Source organism: Sceloporus occidentalis, unplaced genomic scaffold (assembly GCF_023333645.1).
Source record: "Sceloporus occidentalis isolate IW3139 unplaced genomic scaffold, rSceOcc1.0.p SCAF_73, whole genome shotgun sequence".
In the NCBI taxonomy this organism is placed as follows: Eukaryota; Metazoa; Chordata; class Lepidosauria; order Squamata; family Phrynosomatidae; genus Sceloporus; species Sceloporus occidentalis.
Window position 1 is genome coordinate 1864712 of NW_028317053.1, and position 6831 is coordinate 1871542.

The following is a 6831-nucleotide window of genomic DNA, read 5'->3' on the forward strand; positions in this document are numbered from 1 at the left end:
CCACATTCAGTATAAGCTCCTGCTGTTGACATTTAAAGCCCTCCATGGACTGGCCCCTCCTTACTTATCAGACCTTCTTTCTCCTCACTTTCCCTCTCGGGCCCTCCGTTCTGGTAGTCAAGGCCTGCTGTCCCAGCCCAGGATTTCCTCTGCCCCATCCCCCCCCTTCACTCGCTGCCCCTCACTCCTGGAACCTTCTTCCCCCACAAGCAAGAGCCATCACTTCTTTAACCAGCTTCAAAACGGAGCTGAAGACCATCCTGTTCAGAGAAGCGTTCCCAGGCATTGCATAATTCTCACTTGCTATTTGATGTTCTTTTGGTGCCTGTTTTATTGAATCACTTCCTGTATTTTATATGTATTATCCTACTAGAGAGGCTCCCTCCCCACCATCTTTCCCTTCTCCTTTTGTGTCTTGTCTTTCTAGATTGTAAGCCTGAGGGCAGGGAACTGTCCAATTAAAAAGATTGTATGTACAGCGCTGTGTAAATTTACAGTGCTTTATAAATAAAAGTTAATAATAATAATAATAATAATAATAATAATACAGCACTGTGTAAATTTACAGCGCTATATAAATAAAGGTTAATAATAATAATAATAATAACAACAACAACGTCCAACAGACACTGACCGTAGAGCTGCGATGGAGGAGCTACAAAGGCCTAGTAATATTCTCTTATAGAAACCTCCAGGTCCTCCAGGGCAACTCTGTGGTCAATGTCCGACAGACACTGAACGTGGAGCTGTGATGGAGGAGCTACAAAGGCCTAGTAGAGTGTTCTCTCTAGGAACCTCCAGGTCCTCCAGGTCAACTCTGTGGTCAATGTCCGACAGACACTGACCAGAGAACTGTGCTGGAGGAGCTACAAAGGCCTAGCAGAGTCTTCTCTCTAGGAATCTCTAGGTCCTCCAGGGGAATTCTGTGGTAAACATCCAACAGACACTGACCATAGAACTGCGCTGGAGGAGCTACAAAGGCCTAGTAGTGTGTTCTCTCTAGGAATCTCTAGGTCCTCCAGGGGAATTCTGTGGTCAACGTCCGACAGACACTGACCAGAGAACTGCGCTGGAGGAGCTACAAAGGCCTAGCAGAGTCTTCTCTCTAGGAATCTCTAGGTCCTCCAGGAGAATTCTGTGGTCAACGTCTGACAGACACTGACCAGAGAACTGCGCTGGAGGAGCTACAAAGGCCTAGTAGAGTGTTCTCTCTAGGAATCTCTAGGTCCTCCAGGGGAATTCTGTGGTCAATGTCCGACAGACACTGACCAGAGAACTGCGCTGGAGGAGCTACAAAGGCCTAGTAGAGTGTTCTCTCTAGGAATCTCTAGGTCCTCCAGGGGAATTCTGTGGTCAACGTCCAACAGACACTGACCATAGAACTGCGCTGGAGGAGCTACAAAGGCCTAGTAGAGTGTTCTCTCTAGCAATCTCTGGGTCCTCCAGGGGAATTCTGTGGTCAACATCCGACAGACACTGACCATAGAACTGCGCTGGAGGAGCTACAAAGGCCTAGTAGAGTGTCCTCTCTAGGAATGTCTAGGTCCTCCAGGGCAACTCTGTGCTCAACGACCAAAATACACTGACCATAGAACTGTGCTGGAGGAGCTACAAAGGCCTAGTAGAGTGTTCTCTCTAGGAACCTCCAGACGCTCCAGGGTTAGCAACTCTGTGGTCAACGTCTGACAGACACTGACCGTGGAGCTGTAATGGAGGAGCTACAAAGGCCTAGTAATGTTCTCTAGGAACCTCCAGGTCGTCCAAGGCAACTCTGTGGCCAACCTCTGCCAGAGGTGGGTCATAGAATCACTCTGGCGGGCCACCAATTCTGGCTGGTGCTGACCAGTTGGCTCCGTGTTGCTGCAACTGGGTCCACATGTCTTCACTGGTCTTTTCCCATGGCCCTGATGGGATTTTTAGTTCTGTGAGATTTTTAGGCTTTTCTGTCAGAAAAGTGCAACAACAAACTACAAATCCCAGGATCGCGTAGGATGGAGCCGTGGCAGCTAAAGCAGTGTCCAAGGGCATTATTTCTGTACTCCCCCCCCCCCCATGAGAGGCTTTTCAGCCTGGCTGCCATCACTTGAAGGTAAATCTAAATGTGGACTTGATCATACGTGTTTTTAAATCCGCGGTGGATCCTGGAGCAAACTCCTGCGGCGTCCAACCAGGGTCCACTGGAAATGTGTGTGTACAGTATATAATTTTATTATCATTCTTGTTGCATTTATTTATTTCGCTGATTGTTCCGGTTTCTCGTCTGCTTTCCCTATTAATTGGGATAAATAGAGGGTTTGCAATGGAAGGAAGGTGAGGAAAAAGACAGAGAAACTGGGGCATTATTAAAAGCAGCTGAGAAAGTGGGAAGTTTTAGAGGGTTTGAAGAGAAAACACAGCAAAGTGCATGAACACAAAAGTTACTACTCAACATAAGGGTTTATTATTAGAAAATTCATTAAAACAAAGGTTCATAACTGCTATAACAAAAGGCTAGCAGTGAGCGACAGTCTAAACATTAAACATTACACTAATTACAAATGCTACCATACCATACCTATGCAAGAATAATAATAATAATCACAACAATAAAAGAACAATACACTAATGCAATACTTCAAATATGGTAATACTTTTAAAAACTATAAGAGCAGTAGGCCTTTTGGGCTCTGCAGCCTCCTCCACCTCCTCCTCCATTCATGGGAGTCTGGGCTGATTTTACTGGCCTTGTCCCACTGGGAGTTTGTTCCTGCCATTCTCTGGAGATGGCCAGGCGGAAGGAAGGAAGGAAGGAAGGAAGGAAGGAAGGAAGGAAGGAAGGGCAAGGACATTTCCTCCTGACACTGGAGCTGCCTGGGCAGAGAGGAATGTGTGCCCTTTCCATTTGCCTCTGGCTCCCAGAGTCCTGGGCCTGGGGTCCTCCTCTTCCATGGGAAAGGCACTGGAGGGAGAGGGGAGGAGGAAGGGGAGGAGAGGGGAAAGGGGAAGAAGGGAAAGGGAAGGGAAAGGGGGAAGAGGGGAAGAGGGGAAAGGGAAGAGGGGAAGGAGAAGAAGGGAAGGAGAAGAAGGGAGGAAGGAAAAAGAGAAGGAAAGAGGGAGGTAAGGAAGAGAAGGAAGGAAGGAAGAAAAGAGGGAAAGAAGAAAGCAAGGAAGAGGCAAGGAAGGAAAGAAAGAAAGAGCGAAGGGAAGGAGGGAAGAAAGAAATAGTTGAGAAAGGAAGAAAGGGAAGGAAGGGAGAAATAGTTGAGGAAAGAAGGAAGGGAAGAAAGATATAGGGAAGAGAGGAAGAGAGAAGCAAGAAAAGGAAGGAAGGAAAGGGGAAAGGAAAGAAGGGGAGGAAGGGAGAAAGGAAGCAAGGGAGGAATTAAGTAGGGAAGGAATGAAGGCAGTAGAAAGGAAGAAAGGGAGGGAGGATGGGAAGGGAAGAAAGCAAAGGAAGGAAGGAAAGAGGGAAGGAATAATATAAAGAAAGAAGGGAAGGAAGGAAGGGAAGCAAGGAGGGAGGGAGGGAGGAAAGGAAGGAAAGAAAGAAGGAAGGAAGGGAAGAAAGAAGGAAGCCAGGAGGGAGGGAGGGAAAGAAAGAAAAGAAAGGGAAGGTAGGGAAGGAAGCAAGCAAGCGAGGGAGGGAGGGAGGAAGGGAGGGAGGGAGGGAGGGAGGGAGGGAGGGAGGGAGGGGGAAGGGAGGCAGTAGAAAGAGACAGAGTGTGGGAAGAGAGGAGGAAGGAAAGAAGAAAGGAAGGAAGAGAAAGAAAGGCTGGGGATGGAGGTCCTTTCGGGCGGAGGCACAGCGCAGGTGGAAGCGATGGCTGTTCAGTCCTGTGGGGGGGAAGGAGAGATGCCTTTTATTCGTGAGTCTTCCCATTTTAAGGGAAAGCCATCTCCCAGAGAAAAAGAGAGAGAGAGAGAGAAAGACGGAAGGAACCCAGACTCACAGCATTCATATGGGGTAGAGCTTGGCCTTCATGAGGTACACCAGGTCCAGCCTCTGGAGCAGGATTGCCAAGATATCAATTGCTTCCCTGGAAGAAAGAGAGAGGGGACAGAAAAGAGGGTTGGTTTGTATCCCTGCATCCAGCCCACTGGCCACTCCTGCCCCAGCCCTGCCTTGCAGCCAACTGACCCTGGGACCAGGCACGTTTTGGCCTTCTCGATGGTCCCGTGCTCCTTGGATTGGTAGTGGCTGACCAAGACATTGGCCAGGGTCACGAGGTGGAACTGCAGCCAGTACTTCAGGCCCTGGATGTTGCTGTGCTCCGTTACAATGGCCCTGATCCCTCTGAGCGCCTTCAGCTGAGGAGAGAAGCAGGTTTTCTGGTAAACAACCTGGAAGGCGGGAGGGTCACTCGCAGATGGGAAACTACCTTGGGTTTCCTGCCTTGCGGATGAGCCATGCGAGGGTCAGACCCTTACCTTGGCCAAAGGGAGTTCCTCGCTGTCATGATTCTGATATTCATTCATTTTGATGATGAACGCATTCATGCAGGTGTTGAGGTTGCACTCGGGTGAAGCCAAGACAGCACACATGAGCTCATCGCAGGCCCTAGAGAAAGGGAAGGAGAGCCAATGACATCCCTGCCTGACCCCCAGAAGCCCGGGGGGGGGGAATGGGGTGCTCTCGGGAGGGGGAAGCCACCTACGTTTCTTTCGATTTCAGGAAATGCTGTAGAAACAAGTCCAAATGGCTGGCTGCAATGGCCTCTGTCAGCGCCTTCTTCATTTTTCTGGAGGAAGTGAGGTAGGTCTGGCACACCAGATGTACGTTCTCCTCTGTCTGTCAGGAGGGAAAAAGACAGCAGGGAAAAGGAGGTGACTCCCGTTTGTTGCCCGTATGTGAAAAGCCTTGGCAACGTGTCCTGCCTTCCTTCCTATCAGGCCTGCTCTTTAATGTGGGTTTTGGGTTGGATAACTTTAAAAAGGAAAAAACACCTATTGTCTCTCAAAGGTTTTAATGCTCATTTCGGTTTCCACGCTTACCTTTGGTCTCAGAAAGACAAGGTGCATAAATAATTCCCAGACCATTATATTAGGAAGCCACTGCAGAGGACTTGGAGGAAGTGCCAAAGCAAACTGTTTCCGAAAACCCCAAAGCGGGTGTCCAGCCCTGCGGCGGTTTTAAGGAGAGGAGCCTAACTTCCAAAACATGGGTGACTTGTAATAAAGAAGTGTTAACAAAAACCCCAATGAAGGAATATAGCAAATCAAAACCAGAGAGGAATTAGCTGAAGAGGGGATCCTCTGTCCCTGGTTTCCTTACAGACAGTTAAGAGAGAGATTCAGAATGGACCCGAAATGAGAGGGTTTTGAAGAGACAAGTTTGGCATTTGAAGATTTAACAAAAACAGGATATAAAAAATAATAGCCAAATTATATAAAATTTTACTAAAATTAGAGCAAGAGCAGGAAGGAATAAAAGATAACATGAACAAATGGACTCAAAACATGGGACATACTATTAAACATGAAGATTGGGAAAGACTAGGGAATAAATATCTAAAATAGTTGTACATTAAAAGAATTTTTTTATAAGCTATATTTTAGGTGCCATCCAAAGAATTGCTAAAATGTCAAAAAATACAAAAGATACATGTTGGAAATGTGTTAAAATAAGGGTCCATGAAACCATGGATGGTGGCCATGTCCAACAACTAAAACATTCTGGAAAGAAGTAGACAAAAGCAATGAATTGATCTTCAATATCAGTTTCCCCATGAACCCAGGACTATATTGCCTCAATATGAAACAGGGAGAAGAAAAGCAATTTGGGAAGAGACCTTGGAGAATCGGCCGCAAGATTAATCCTAGTGAAAAACTGGGCACAAAAAGATAGCCTTCAAACAAAGGATTGGCAGATAAAACTTTTAGAGATGTATGAGATGGAAAATCTAGAAGCTCTTGCCAAGAAGATTGGAAGGAGGCAGTCCAGGATTGGGAGGGAAATTGGAAAGATGCAATAATAGTAATAATGATAATAATAATAATGGACTAATGATAAAGAAAGGAAACACGAAGAAGGGAAATCTAGGAAAAAGGAATGAAGGACATGCAAAACAGGATAGAAGATGGGATGAATATATTCTAGTATGGGGAGAGTAGAGAAGAGGGGAAAGAAGGGAAAAGGAAAGGGGAAGAGGAAGAGAAGAGAAGGAGATCAAGGGAGCAGAAGGGTGGAAGGGAAAGAAATGAAGGAGAGAGAAACAAGAACGAAGGGAGAGAGATTGATAGGAGAGGCGAGAAAGTATGTGAGAATGCAGAAAAGGTAAAAAGGGAGAAGTGGGTAATTCATGGGAGGAAGACCCCAAAAAACAACAACCAGACATTGCCCCTCACCTCTCTCCATCTTTATCTCTATGTATTTCATTTTTGTCTCCTCCTCGCCCCCCCTTGCTTTACACGAAATGCTTTCTATGTTCCTAGAAAGCATAGAATGTTATTTTTGAACGGTAACTTTTAATTTTAGGCTTTTTGTTTATATATACACACACATAAAATAATAAGCAAAGTAATATTAGTAGAAACATGGTACAAGAATGTATAGAAAAGAGAAAAGAGAAAGAAATAAAAGAAGAAGAAGAAGAAGAAAGAAAGAAGACAGAAAAGAGTCATGAGAACACAGAGGAAGAAGAAATCCAAGACAGGACAAGGCAATGTATTAGAGAGGGATCATGACATTCGGATGTATGAGATTGTAAACACAAGGATAACTAAGGGTGTGTGTGTGTGCAGACAATGAAATAAGCCAATGTTGCTTTAAGGGTCTCCTTCCTTCCTTACCATGGGAGTGCTAAGATTCCCATGAAACTCCTGACCAGTGGGCTGTTCATCAGAGGTTCTCTC

General features: G+C 46.1%; 1 long non-coding RNA gene across 1 annotated transcript; it reads right to left on the reverse strand.

Annotated features, from left to right (window-relative positions):
• Window positions 1-3713: 3713 nt before the first annotated feature.
• On the reverse strand, window positions 3714-4463 carry LOC149286016 (uncharacterized). The gene is made up of 4 exons (XR_016277744.1): window positions 4408-4463; window positions 4118-4287; window positions 3930-4016; window positions 3714-3813 (listed from the first exon to the last, which is right to left on the reverse strand). It is a non-coding gene; the product is annotated as an uncharacterized LOC149286016 (long non-coding RNA).
• Window positions 4464-6831: the final 2368 nt, after the last annotated feature.